Source organism: Xyrauchen texanus, chromosome 37, assembly GCF_025860055.1.
Source record: "Xyrauchen texanus isolate HMW12.3.18 chromosome 37, RBS_HiC_50CHRs, whole genome shotgun sequence".
Lineage (NCBI taxonomy): Eukaryota > Metazoa > Chordata > Actinopteri > Cypriniformes > Catostomidae > Xyrauchen > Xyrauchen texanus.
Window position 1 is genome coordinate 5297885 of NC_068312.1, and position 15949 is coordinate 5313833.

A 15949-nucleotide genomic window follows, 5' to 3' on the forward strand; every position below is an offset into this window, starting at 1 on the left:
AAGAAGAGTGGGCCAAAATTCCACCACAGCATTGTGAAATCTCCATTTATCGGAAGCGTTTTTCACATGGTAATATAGGTGTTGGATAGGCTTTTTTTGCTTCAATAAAATAAATGTATATATTTGAAAACTGTACTTTGTGTTTACTCAGGTTGCCTTTGTTTTATGTTATAACTCGTCTGAAGATCTAAAACAATTTAGGATGAAAAATACTAAAAAATATAAGAGATCAGGATACTTTTTCACAGCACTGTGTTTAAAAATAAATGTTCTGCCACTTTTCATAAATTGAGTAAGTTTGACTGCAAAGAATAACCCTTGAAACATGCCTCATGCCATACGCATGTCAAAAATGCGTCAGACAACTCGTTTTCGAGTACTATTCCATCCGTATATAGCACACATAAGCTGAACTCACTCTCAAATTTCAGTTATTAGTCCTTACAATTTAAGATAGTCACTTCGATAATAGAATGTGATTATCACCCTCTTTCTGGAGTTCCGGTTGTATGATCAGAACTATATTTAGTACACACAGTACTGAGAACTGTAATATACTGCTGCATGAATATTTACTCATTATTTTCTGTGAAAATTGGCATTTCCATCCACTATTTTGGTCAATCATTGCATAATGGACTACATCTGTACTGCCTAACTGTACTAACAGGTAGAAATTTGACACATACACTTTGTTGGTATTGGCCCATGTAGCTCAGTTGGTGGACAATGATTTGTTGATTTGAAATTATGATTCAGGTTTTATGCAACCATATTTTGTACATTTAGCCTATCTTAATTATTTCTAAACATAGCAAGATAAAGGAATGATCACAAATGTTGTCCTTGTGTGGGGGTTTCTTATTCTCAGAGAGAGAGAGCGAGCGCATGTGCTGATTGGGCTGCCAACTTCTCAAAACATAAAGCAAATAAACATCGGCCTTGAGACTTAATCCTCTGTATTTGACTAAAGGTGTGGTCACTCGAGACTTTATTACTAAATTACTAAGTAATTTCGAACCCTGCAATGAAAATGGGTAACAGTATTAGGGTCTCACCGATACCACGTTTTCTCTTCCGATACCTGAATCTTTGTATCGGCCAATACTGATCCTGATCCAATACCAGTGCTGTTTTTTTCATAATCAGTTTAGAAAATCTGTACTTCACTGATTAATATGTATAGAAACAAACTCCTCTTACTAAACATTATTTCAATAAAAATATGCAGCCTAAGAAAATCTTTATTATTAAATAGTCTACTGGAAAATGCAGCCGCAAAATTAACAGTAATTCTAGTCTGCATGAAGTCTTCAGTAGAAAAGAAGCCAGGTTTCTTTGCAATTTCTTTTCAACTTCTAACTGGACTGAAGGATTCTTTTTTTGTTCACTTCAGTTGTAAGATAGCAGTCCACTTTTTTTTATTCACAGTTAATGTTTTGGAACTCAGTCAACTTAAATGGTGTGTTGTAATTTTTTACAAATAATGATAATAAATTCTTCTTATTATTATTGACTTTTAGGATTTTGTAATACAAGAGTGAAATATTTCATTTCTGCACCTTATTTTGATGGTCTGAACACTCCAGGAAGTCCTGATGTCTGTATTAGTTTAATTAGCTTCTTATAAAAATCTGGTGAAATACTCCTGATGCTGTTCTAAATGCATGTTATAAGCGAACTGAACAATTAAGTATATCTACTAGGGCTGTCGATTTAACGCGTTAATAACGTGCGATTAATTTGACAACATTAACGTGTTAAAAAAATTTACTCCCTTTAATCGCATTGCTTAACTGAGAAATTCAAGCTTGTAGTACCACCTGTTTACTCCAGAGGGCAGTAATTGAAATTTCAGCTGTGTGAGCAACACACAGTTTATACAGTGAAGAAACACTTGGAGCGCAAATGCGATCTTTAAGGGATCTTAAGATGTGTTTAAAGATTGAGTATTAAACTATATTTAACTTGACACCACGACCTAAACATTTTATATTTATGACGCAACACACCCGAGACGCGACAAGCATGTCTGACACAGGTCGTATGGTCTTTACCTCATAAATATTTAATTACCAATGAGGTTAAGGAGGTGTCCTTTAAACTGTTACCCCGTTTTTACCCAGTAAATCTTTATTTAAGAAACATGCTCCCTGAAATAGATCCACTTTGCTCCTGTAATGCTGTAGATTAAAAGTTTGTTTGTTTGTACGTACCTCTATTTTAACTAGTTTTTCTTTGCTTTATAAAGACGTTTTATTTGGTTTTCACAGATTTGATAACTTAAGTTAATATTTTATGATTAATCTGTTTATTTTTCTTGCCAAGTTTTTAATACATAAGTGTAAATTTATGTCTAGAAAGCCCCTATTTGCACTTTTTTGTAAAGACTTAAATATTATTTATATACTCTTTGTACCTCCAACAACTCCAAAGCATTAAAAAAAACATTGCAATATGTAATGAATATAATGTTTTGGCATTATTGTAAAATATATCTGTAGTATTGTGTACTATGTACCCCTGGCTTGTTTCTAAAAAAAAAAAAAGAAAAAAGTCTAACGCAGGTGTAAATTGACGGGTCCCTAAACAAACCCTCACAATAAATCTCCAACTGATTTACAAATTCACTTGTGAAATGGATTGCTGTGAACTGTGTGTCAATTATTGACTTATGATCAATAATATTGTAGTGAACAATACATTGTATTCTAAAGTCGCTTTATATTGTCTTATCAGTGATGAACTCTTCTGCTACAAGAATGTAATGCTTTTTAATTATCGGAATATTTGTTTATTATATATATATATATATATATATATATATATATATATATGCGATTAATCACGATTAATTAATCGGACACCATGTAATTAATTCAATTAAAATTTTTAATCGATTGACAGCCCTAATATCTACATCTGAAATGTTCGAGTGAAGCACTGTAGTGTTCGGAAGTATGGGTTCACTGTATGGAAGTTCAAGTAACGGTGAAAGGTATCCAGAATTCTGTTCCAGTGAAAGAAACACAGACTCCTGTAATCAAAACTGCACTTAACCAAATGAGGAGAGACTGTTCTGTGGTCTCACTTGGTTCTTCAATGGATTGCAAGCCAACCCATTGTTGACAACTTGTGAAGTGATCGAATTTGTGCATGTTAACTTTCGGCAGTGATCTATTCATGGTTGAATATTTCAAGGTGCTTTTGCTGACATATCTTTCCTATTTTTTTTTCCACATATGTGGCTGCTTTTGTTGTGGAAAATACATGTTTATTCTCTAACTAAACCAACATTTCCGGAACATCAGCTGATCTGAGCATCTCTCCACAGATCATTAATGCTGGGCCGTAATGCTGCAGGATGAGCCGAGACAATGTCACGTTGTTTGAGTCATGGAACACGTTAAAAACACTGCAGTTCTTGTCTTTCTTAAATGTTGCGGGGTCAACTTGATTTCTGGCCACTTCACAAAATACTTCCCAGCATTCCACCTACAGTAAATGCATTTAGAGTCGAGCTGCCTGCAGAACTCATTATTATGCAAGACTAAAAAATAAAAGAGACACAGATTTGCTCCTAGCTTGTATGGAGAGAAAAAAACAAAAAACAAACTGAATGCCCCCAAGCTTTGGAGGATTTTATTCAAAAGGAAAATTCAGTTTGTTTTTTTTGTTTTTCTCTGTTTGCTGGAAAGACTTGCAAGAAAGAGAATAAACAAAATGTGAATTAGTCACATTTTTGAATATTTACTCATTATAAACATTATGCAAACATTCATCAACAAGAACATTTATATAATAAATTGATGCAAACATTCATGAAGCAAAAAATGTGTAGGAATCAGGTTTTATGATTGTGTTGAACCATATTTAAGTGTAAAACAGACAGGTTTTAGACTGGTAATAGAAACATGGAATGTGAAGCTAACATAAAGCACAACTGTTATAAATTAAAAATATATATATTTAAAAAAATTGATACACCATTAGCTGTTTTATTCAGTTTAACACTAGAACTGATTCTATTATGTGTGATACATTTTTATTTTATAATAATGATCAGAAAGTGACGCTCTCTTATATTCTATTACAATTAGAATAATTCTAATTTATTAACAATAGAACAATGGTTTACAATGTTATATGCGCATGCACTGGTTTGCACTGAACCCAGTGGAAATTCTGCATGAGAATCTTTTCTGGGCATATAAGAAAGAAAGTTTTTACACATTTATTTGTCAGTGAGACCCAATGTTACCAAAGTTTATTGTTAGTAAGTCAGAGTTATTGACATGGGAAAACATTTTCTAAACAAAAGTTTCTGGAAAGACACTTGTGGGAATGTGTGGTTTTACATCTGCAGCTTTAAGAACTCCTTGCCCTCACCATGCAATGCTTTTTTGTGAGCCTTGTTGGCAGTTGAAAAATTTCCTAATGTTGCAGTATAGCCTTGCAAAATAAAGATGACAACCTATCTGGCTTTGACTTGGTGAACCAGAGATAAACACATTAGTCCGGCTAAAAAGTACCAGTCCAGTTTTTGCTAAATCAAATCAACAGACTTCGATGTGATTGTAGATCAGTTCCGTCTTGCATGTAACCAGGTCAGTCAGACTGTAATAGGCCTCTGTATTATGCAGTTTCTCTGAAAAACAGAGGTGCCGCGTGACATGTATTTAACCTGGAAGTCGAATGCAACACCAAGCAGAGAAGAAAAAGAGAGATAACAACAATACAGGGTGTGTTATCATCCCTTTGCCCAATTCCCTTCAAAGACTTTATCATCCACTGGAAAAACTTTTGGAGGCCTGAAATGTCTAGAGCTTGTTTAAATGTTAAATGATTTTAAATGTTTAAATAATTTTCATTTAAAGTCATTTTTATTGGAAAATCTGTTGGAAGCGAACTTACAGCATTGCTACTATGATTGTTCTCCCTTCTAAGTGCCCTTCGGTGGCTGATTTCTCTTCTGTAATGCAGAGGCACATGGCAAATGCTAGATCAGTCTTCATTTTTGGATGGAGTAGCAGTCTGTATACCATTCAATACTGACACACATTGATGTGCCTATAATAAAAAAAAAAAAAAAGTGTCCATTGATTAATCCTCTAATATTTCTGCCATTGTAATACACATATCATCCAACACCAATCTTTGCAGTAGCAATAACTGTATTTCTTTAATAAAACAAGTATAAAATAATTTTTCATGATCTTATGTGGACAATTTGTACACGTTCAAACATAAAATACAATAAAAGAGGGAAACAGATGCATACTGTTGCCTGGGTTAGCGTGCTATCATTTATTATCATTAGTGACATGAAAGCAGGATGAAAATATTACAATCTAGTGCATATGTATTTCAGTTATCATCAAGTGGTTATAACAGCTTGTTTTACTTGTGGATCCCTGTTAAAGGTATCTTCTTAATGTAAAGGAGGAAGCAGAAGTTGACGAATTCAACACAAACAATATTTATTCTTATAAACCAACAAACTCGCTTTTCAGCGTGATCTTAAAGGGGCTCATAGGCACAACACAGTCTACGGGTGTGTGCATAGCACTCTCTTAATTACTGGCATCTGGCTCACTCCTAAATCCGTTTCCAACTCTCACTGCATTGACAAACAGCTTTTAGAGACAATCATTGCCATGTGATGACCTTACCGTTCTCATCTCCTGATCTCGCTCTCCATTTATAAGCCGGCACTCAACCACGCCCCTACCATCACATACTTCCACCGCTTGACTCATGCAAGGGATCCAACTGGCCTACACCCCTCCCCCAGACTTTAGAGGCAGTCTGCAACAGCTGTCTGTGATCGAACAACCTCGAACTTAAGGCTGAAGAGCCAGATACCATTGGGTAATCCATGCATTGGTATCCTTCATGCGATGGAGACAATGGAGCAGGCATTGTCCGAACAGAGGATGAAAGCCCATCCCAGGAGGTAGTACCAAAGGGTGAGGAATTCCCACTTGATGGCCAGACACTACTTCTCAATGGTGCTGTACTGTGCCTCTCTTTCTGAAAGCTTCTGCCTGATGTACAGCACCTGGCACTCCTCCCCCTCGACTGCCTGGGACAACACGGCTCCCAACCCCCTGTCCGACGCATCAGTCTGTACAACAAAAGGAAGCAAAATAAGGAGTATGTAACAACGGCCCGCCACAAAGCAGAGCTTTCACCTGCATAAAAGCCTGTAGGCATGGCTCCGACCACTGGATCTGGGCTCCCATTTTAGTGAGATCGGGCAGCGGGCTGATGACATCCGAATAATTAGGGACAAACCTTCTATAATACAAATAGTCAAGATGGATGCCCAAGACGATCCGGAGCCCTTCTTGGACCTCTTTCTCAGCCAGCCCCAGGAACTGTCACCTCCTTTTTGGTCTTGGGTCTTGGGCAGGCCTTAACCACTGCGGTCTTCTCAATTTGGGGTCGCACCTGCCCTTGACCCAAGTGGAACCCCAGAGAAAGAGAAGGATATCGGGGCTTGACAGCTCCTTAATATGCCGGCATGTGGTCCTCTACCAGCTGGATGGCCGTTTGGATTGATGCTGGGTGGTGGCACTGGACCCACTCCGCCGTCCCTCTTGGAAGTTGAGCGATAAAATGCTCCAGTACCACCAGGTCAAATTGCTCAGCAAGCAACATCCTCTGACAGGCATCCCGGAGCTGCTGGGCGAAGGAGCAGAAGCGTTTGTGCTGCTGCTTGGGTGTCTAGCTGACCCGTTGCAGGATGGCTTTCCTCAAGTCGCGTACACCAGGAGGTTCTCCTTTGGCAACTGCTGTGGAGTGAGTGTGAGTGTGTGAGAGAGAGAGAGAGAGAGAGTGGCCTATGCCAGGTTGATAATCTCAGCAGTAACTATTAATTTACACCAAGTAGGCTATTTGTCTAAAAGGAAAAAGCAACTAATAATACAAGAAACGGTAGGCTTTCATTCGCTCAACTGCACAGCAGGACCAACCCAAAGCAGACTGCTGAAACTGATCTGCATTGTGCTATTAGCGGCTCACTATGAGCAGTGGTCAAGCAAAGGATTTGCCTGTGCTACATATTTCTGTTTCGTCACACTTTTAACAATGCTTAGCTTTCCATTCAGTGTATAACGAAATAAATCAGAATGTGCGAATTTACAAATAATTTTGAATATAAAGATTTGGCATGCAGGTGTCAAAGGGACCTTAACATGTTGCATGCTCTTGTTGCAAGTGATTTTTGCAAGTCAATGGTGGATCAAACTATAATTTGCAGTGCCACCATGGACCTCTGTCTGAAGACCCTGACCCTAGTGGATCTATTGGTTTTCTTGTTATTAGGCTGTAAGGGGGTTAAAGGGAATGGAGGCAAGAACCGGCATAACAATATAAATAATATTTTATTAAATAAAAAGACACACACACACACACACACACAGGCCGCTTTTATCCCTCGCATGCCCAATCAGGCTGATTGGGGACCGGGCGTCCTTCATTCCATCCCGGCCCACCCCCCTCCTCTCTACATAGGCCTATTCTCCCTCTGCCTGTGGTGTCTATTGTAGCCCTATAAACCGTTCATAGGTAAATGTTGAAATGTGGGACACCGATAGGGGTAGGTATTAATAACCCCCAGACTAGTTCAAATATTGACTTTTCTTTTGTGCATATCTTCTGAACCATTTGGCTTGGAAACAAAATTATTTTTCCATCTTCCATTCTGTAAAGCTGCTTTGGAACAATGCCTTTTGGGAAAAGCACAAATAAATAAAAACATTTTAATAAAAAATGATTTCACTTGAGTTGACTTTTTCTACTTTGGATAAAAAAAAAACACAGAGTATACAGAGGGTGCTTTAAGACACCTCTAGGCCCATGGTCTTGCTGGTTTGAGGCCCCCTTCGAGTTGTTGAGTGGGGTGTAACTGCTGTGCATTGAACAAGCACAACATGGACGCCTTTAATGGTTGTGCACTGTCACCATGTCAACAACCGTGTCTCCCACTGAAAGTGTTTAAACCTGCTCCTCTCGCTGGGCCCCATAAGAGTTGTAGGCCCCTGGGCTTCAGCCCATATAAGCCCATGCGTTAATGCGTTTGTTACAGTGGCTACCATCTTGGATTGTGATGTTTATCTTTTTTTTCACTACTCCTACAAACTTAGAATTTGTTTAACTTATACATGCATGTGTATATACTTACAGTTTAAAAGTAAATGGTCTGTTTAGCTTTGTTAACATGATACACTGTAGGGAATCAACAGTTGGCTGACAACCCAAATGTGTTACTGTAGATTTGAAAAGCCCAGTTTCACACCCCACACCCACTCTGACCTTCACTTCACACAAACATCAACACCTCCTGCAACCACCCTCCTCCTCCCTCCTGCTACTCAACTTACACTTAAGATCTGTGAAGGGGTTGTGTGCCAGGCCTTCCAGAAACAAAAGACAAGAAACGCACAGGGCCCAGACCAAAACAAGAAAAGTTTTTCACCCACTTGTCTAAAATCCTGTGCTGACCAGCCGGCCCCCATCTTCACACAGATCTTCAACAGATCACTGGAGCAGTGTGAAGTTCCCTGCTGCTTCTAACGCTCCACTATCATCCCTGTCCTAATGAAACCAAAGATCAAAAGACTTAATGACTACAGACCCATCGCTCTGATGTCTGTGTTCATGAAGTAATTTGAGAGAGATATATGCAAGGATCCTTTTTGTGGACTTCTGTTGGATGGCTTTCAACACCATCATCCCAGCTCTACTATGGAATAAATTAACCCAGCTCTCTGTTCCCAAGTCTATCTGTCAATGGATCACCAGCTTTCTGACGGACAGGCAGCAGCTAGTGAGACTGGGTAAATTCACTTCCAGCACATGTACGATCATCACTGGTGCCCCCAAGGGATGTATGCTCTCCCCACAACTCTTCTCCCTGCATATGAACGACTGAACCTCCAAGGACCCCTCTGTCAAGCTCCTGAAGTTTGCAGATGACACTGCTGTCTTCTGCCTCATCCAGGATGATGATGATTCTGCATACAGATGGGAGGTTGAACAGCTGGCTCACTGATTCAGTCATAACAACCTGGAGCTCAACATGTTCAGAACAGTGGAGATGATTGTGGACTTTAGGAGGAACACCCCAACATTGAACGCTCACTATTTTAAACAGCACTGCTGCAGTATATATATATATATATATATATATATATATATATATATATATATATATATATATATATATATATATATAATCTCACACACACACAATTGTTTTAAATTTATTTTGTATTTCTATATAAACATTATTTATATAATACACTAATGGCTTTTTATTTTTTAATATTATTATCTCTGTCTTGTTGCTGTATTGTTTGTGCACTGGAAGCTTCTGTCACCAAGAAAAAATTCCTGGTTTGTGTATGCATACATGGCAATAAAGCTCATTCTGATGCTGATACTGACTTGTATAGCTTAGCATGTTAATTGGTTAGCATGCTAGTCATTAGCATGATAACAACACTTTTGTGTGCTGACTGTAAACTTGTCTCTTTGACATCATTGAGATTTCAACAGAGTGGCGCAGCGATTAAAGCTCTGGACTACTGTTCAAAAAATTGGGTTTTCGAGTCCAGAAAATAATAGTTTTAAAAATTTAACTTTTACTTACTGCATAATTCCTGCTTCAATTCAAAGCTACTTAGCTGTAATACAATTTTTGTCAGCAGTTTTGTACTCTGAACTTGGAATGTCTCTTTGCTGTTATTTACACTTGTCAATAGTGTGGCTCAGTGGTTAACTTTGGACTATGACACTAAAAGTCGAATGTTCAAACCCCACTTCAACTAATCTTGTCATTATTTGCATTGTGCTTATTGCATGCCAGCAGTATTTGGCCCTGATCTTTGCTGCTTGTGGCTATATTTATTCATAGATTTTCAAACTATTTATTTATTTTCCCAATAATAAGCCATTTTGGACTGTAATCTTTATACAACAATATAAACACAAATACAGTTTTCCTTAAATTCACTCTAAAGAGACTGTAGGCTTTAAATCCTATGATTGTCAATACAGCTGAATTGACTTTCTAATGCATGTCATTTGAGGCAGTCATCTGTTTATGTTTAAATGTGTTTAGGCACAGATTGTGTCCAGAACGGTTATACAGATGTTGGAGACAGTGTTTGTAGTGTCTGCTTGGTCTCCGTAGGCATCATTGAGATGCTTGTTAACATTCGTCATCATTGAAATGCACGTCTAGAAATTCTGGTGCTGCTCCAGCATGTGTCACAGGGAGTATGTGTTTTATAACAGCCCTCTCTGTAACTCAGATTAACTTCTCAAAAGACAGGCTGGAGTTCCCTTTGTGCTCACTGGACCAGTTTGTTTTATTTCAAAGGAAGTGCTTTGGTGTTGAGATGGTGTCTGTATTAAACAATGGCTGATTTGTCAATATGAAAGGACACAGTTAACTCAACACCTTGACTGAGGAGGATGTAACACATCACACTATTACCGCCTGAGGAAAGCAGACAATAAACTGAATCGAATCAGAATTAGCTTTATTGCAAAGTATGCTTACACATACATTGAATTTGTCTTGGTTACAGAACCTTCCAGTGCACAAACAATACAGCAACAAGACAGAGCTGATAATAAAAAAATACTGTAAAAATAAAAAGTGAATAGATAATATAAGTACAGTGAAGAAAATAAGTATTTGAACACCCTGCTATTTTGCAAGTTCTCCCACTTGGAAATCATGGAGGGGTCTGAAATTGTCATCGTAGGTGCATGTCCACTGTGAGAGACATAATCTAAAAAAAAAAAATCCAGAAATCACAATGTATGATTTTTTAACTATTTATTTGTATGATACAGCTGCAAATAAGTATTTGAACACCTGTCTATCAGCTAGAATTCTGACCCTCAAAGACCTGTTAGTCTGCCTTTAAAATGTCCACCTCCACTCCATTTATTATCCTAAATTAGATGCACCTGTTTGAGGTTGTTAGCTGCATAAAGACACCTGTATACCCCATACAATCAGTAAGAATCCAACTACTAACATGGCCAAGACCAAAGAGCTGTCCAAAGACACTAGAGACAAAATTGTACACCTCCACAAGGCTGGAAAGGGCTACGGGAAATTGCCAAGCAGCTTTGTGAAAAAAGTTCCACTGTTGGAGCAATCATTAGAAAATGGAAGAAGCTAAACATGACTGTCAATCTCCCTCAGACTGGGGCTCCATGCAAGATCTCACCTCGTGGGGTCTCAATGATCCTAAGAAAGGTGAGAAATCAGCCCAGAACTACACGGGAGGAGCTGGTCAATGACCTGAAAAGAGCTGGGACCACCGTTTCCAAGTTTACTGTTGGTATTACACCAAGACGTCATGGTTTGAAATCATGCATGGCACGGAAGGTTCCCCTGCGTAAACCAGCACATGTCAAGGCCCGTCTTAAGTTTGCCAATGACCATTTGGATGATCCAGAGGAGTCATGGGAGAAAGTCATGTGGTCAGATGAGACCAAAATAGAACTTTTTGGTCATAATTCCACTAACCGTGTTTGGAGGAAGAAGAATGATGAGTACCATCCCAAGAACACCATCCCTACTGTGAAGCATGGGGGTGGTAGCATCATGCTTTGGGGGTGTTTTTCTGCACATGGGACAGGGCTGACTGCACTGTATTAAGGAGAGGATGACCGGGGCCATGTATTGCGAGATTTTGGGGAACAACCTCCTTCCCTCAGTTAGAGCATTGAAGATGGGTCGAGGCTGGGTCTTCCAACATGACAATGACCCGAAGCACACAGCCAGGATAACCAAGGAGTGGCTCTGTAAGAAGCATATCAAGGTTCTGGCGTGGCCTAGCCAGTCTCCAGACCTAAACCCAATAGAGAATCTTTGGAGGGAGCTCAAACTCCGTGTTTCTCAGCGACAGCCCAGAAACCTGACTGATCTAGAGAAGATCTGTGTGGAGGAGTGGGCCAAAATCCCTCCTGCAGTGTGTGCAAACCTGGTGAAAAACTACAGGAAACGTTTGACCTCTGTAATTGCAATATTAACATTGATTTTCTCAGGTGTTCAAATACTTATTTGCAGCTGTAACATACCAATAAATATTTAAAAAATCATACATTGTGATTTCTGGATTTTCTTTTTTAGATTATGTCTCTCACAGTGGACATGCACCTACGATGACAATTTCAGACCCCTCCATGATTTCTAAGTGGGAGAACTTGCAAAATAGCAGGGTGTTCAAATACTTATTTTCCTCACTGTATATATAGAAATACACAACAAGGAAGTGTTCAGTCCTTGAAGGGAGGGCAGGAGGAAACCAATAATCCTCTCAGCAGTCTGAACTGTCCTTTTGTAGTCTTCTGATGTCTAAATTTGTAGCTGCACCAAAAAGACAGTTACTGAAGTGCAGAGGACAGACTCAATGACTGCAGAGTAGAACTGTATCTGCAGCACCTGTGACTGGTTGAAGCTGACGAAGGAAGTACAACCTCTGCTGGGCCTTTTTCACAATGGAGTCAATGTGGGTCTCCCACTTCAGGTCCTGTGAGATGGTATTGTCCAGGAACTTTAATGATTCCAATATTGCAACAGTGCTGTTAAGAATCAATGTTGGGGTGTTCCTAAAAAAAAATAATCTCCACTCTTTTGAGTGTGTTCATCTCCAGGTTGTTTTGACTGAGGCAGTGAGCAGCCGTTCAACCTCCGTTCTGTATACCGACTCATCGTGATCTCGGATGAGGCTGATGACAGAAGTGTTGTCTGCAAACTTCAGGAGCTTTAATGTTAAAGAGATGTTTGTGTACATGTTCTATTGATCGTGGCAGCAGTTATTCATCAAATAATCATCAATAATGTTGAAGAGCGTTAAAATCTGACATAAATCCACATGCGCAGTTTAGTCCAACATCCTTTCGGCATGTTAAATAGATGATTTATGGTGTCTGCTGCATCCTGCTATATAACACTCAGAACTGGCCCACAAGATAGGAATTGCATTGTGCACATATTTTGTGGATGTATTTGTACTGATATGCATTATTCCTTCAGTGAATCAGGCACTAAACCAGTGCAGACAGCGCATGTTCTTAGTGAATTCATTCTTGGTGAATTACCCCCGAATATCCTTGCAAATCTACCAAATCCAGTGACAAGTTCTTCCTCAGAAGTGGTCATTGTTGCAGCCTGGGAACCTGTACAGAAGACTATATATTCTCAGCAAAGACAAAACACAGCTTTCCAGAGCAATAATGCACTCAGATGTTGTGCAGTCTTTATCAGGCCTGCATGGTCTTTAACATCTCCAGTGAGCTTCTATCCTGTATACTAATCAGTCTAATAATTTATTTTCTGTTATGACAGTAATGTGCCTTGGCTGCTGTTACCAAAATATTTATCATAGAAAGCAACCACCCGTACTCACTTTCTGTCTTGTTTTTTTTATCTCCCACCTTCCCTCTGTGTCTGTGCATTTAGTTGAGGTCATTGAGAAAGCATACTGCCAATGAGGGCTTTTAAAAAGTTGGAAAAAGACACCAACTGCAATGTCTTATGGGCAGAGATGCAAATGTCCCATGAAGGGTTGTCTGCAGTTCATTGCATATGTTACTTATGCCTCATAGTCAGACTTCATGGTGGCAGGCTGCTCACTGAAACAAATATAGTAATCAGTAATCAGAGATGGGCACAGGTACTTGTTCCCTCAGCCAGGGTATAAAATAAACTTTTTTGCCACACCTGCCAACAGCTGGGTTTACATTAGGTTTGGGTGGTATGGATCAGAGTTTATATCTCTATATTTTTCATCAAATTGACGTTATCTCGATAATTCTGTTTTTGCTCTGAAATAGCATAGTGTTTTTTTTTTTATTTTTTTTTTTATCAGAGGAACCATCATTTAATCTAAACAGCCGTTGTAGCCATGTACAATTAATAGGGGTGTAACGATACACTCAGCTCACGATTCGATACGTATCACGTTACTGGGTTCACGATACAATACGCATCACGATATTTTGAACAAAATGTTTAAAAAATGAAACCAATTCAAATAACAGATTTATTTCCAAAGCATTAACAATTTTCAATAACTTTCTTTGTTGTATTTTAACCTTCTGTATGTAAATTAACGATTGACTAGGTGTCACTGAACAATAAAACTGAATTTTACCATGAAATTAGTATTAAGATAGCTGAAACCTAAGACAGAAATTCTTAAAGCAGTAAAAGTGCAAAAATAAAAAAACAAAACATTAAAACAAATATTATTCTGTTCAAGTAAGTTCAGCTCAACACAAACAGCTTGTGGGTTTGTTTAGGTTACTTATAGTTACAATACACCAACATGCAAATGGAGTGACAAACATGCACACAAATGCAAATACACAGGTTCTCACACAAATAGAAATGCATACATACCTGCTGTAACTGGTTCGATTTGTTCTTCAACCGGAGGAAAACCATTTTGCGTTGTTCAGGGAGTAAGTGGGGCAACGATCAAAATCTGGGGTCCAAGGCAGTACTCTCTAGCAGATAATTCTGTTCTTCTGTGTATCTGCTTGAGAGGTTTTGCAGGATGGCTGTCTTCATGTTAGCTATAGTTGTAGAGTATTTATCATCATGCTCTGCTCGATAGTGGATTTCAAGGGCACAATGAGTGAATGAGTTACTTTTTTTAGCGGTTTAAAAATGTTTACTATTTCTTCAGCATCATTGATTTCGGCGATATCCAGAGAATCGTGTTGACGGGCATTTTTGCGCACCTCTGTGCTCAAGAGGGCTGGCGTTATAGTCGCTTGTTGCTCGAGATAGCGTTCCAGCATTTCCATTGAGCTGTTCCATCATGTAACAACATCCATGATAAGATTATGTGATGCGATCTCAAGCATCTTATACTTTACCATGAGCACAGCTGTTGCTGTGGCACTGCGGTGAAAGAAAGCCACAACTTTTCTCACGTGACAAAGCAAGCGACTGACACGGGAGCATGCAATCCTGCTTGCAAACCAAGATTCAATGTGTGCAAAACCCTTAATATGAGGAGACAACCCAGCTTCTCTCACTGCCACCTCCATAATAATATAATGATTTACATGTAATGTTAATTGTGAAATGAGAAAATTAATTTTGTTGTAGTGGAATTTTATTGTAGTGTGTGTAAAGAACTCAAGGTGCTGCATCTGTAACTGTTGGCAGGCTTCTGGGGTTGGAGAGGGGCGTGTGTCATGATTCGGTCTTCAGGAACCGTGACACAGGATCGTGGATGTTTGTATCTCAATTTCGGTTACGGTTCGCGTATCGTTACAGCCCTAATAATTAATATTTAAAAGGCATTAAATAAAAATCTATTTAAAAATGACAGTTTTTCAATTAAATAACACTAATCAGGATAATATTTGTTAATTTTATAAATTAATTTATTTCTGTCCTATTTACTTCACCCTAAACTGGGTTTTAGGTGGGGTTTATTTCACCTACACCAGGAGCTTTTATTATGAAATGGTACAGCGGTTACTAATGTTTGGAATTGCGTGAATGCTTGAACTGGCAGTACTTCACAATGCAGGTGAACTGCGCAAAAAATATTAGTCCATGAGCCCCGCTGCCTCCGCGTGCACAGATCAGTGCATTGTCGGTTCATTCTGAAGCGCACACAGACCATGATAATCTTTAATCACAGTCTTTGGCAGATAAATAATTGTATATGATCATATCTCCATTTTGATTAATTATGCAGCCCTAAAGGATCGTGAAATTGGTCTTCTGATGAAACTTAATGGCCAAATGAAAGGCTCATTAAAATCATAGCAATATTCACGAAATTGCTCATGATTTTATCGTGGGTATTCGATGTATATATACATTTTGTGACCTAGCATTTTTTGTATGGAAATGCCAATATGCTAATATAATCTCCAAAAAGTGTATAAA

The 15949-nt window shown here is 38.6% G+C and overlaps 1 protein-coding gene across 1 annotated transcript in view; it reads left to right on the forward strand.

Moving 5' to 3' along the window:
- mtor (mechanistic target of rapamycin kinase) overlaps positions 1-15949 on the forward strand; it is a 270641-nt gene that overhangs the window by 121826 nt on the left and 132866 nt on the right. The window lies entirely within an intron of this gene.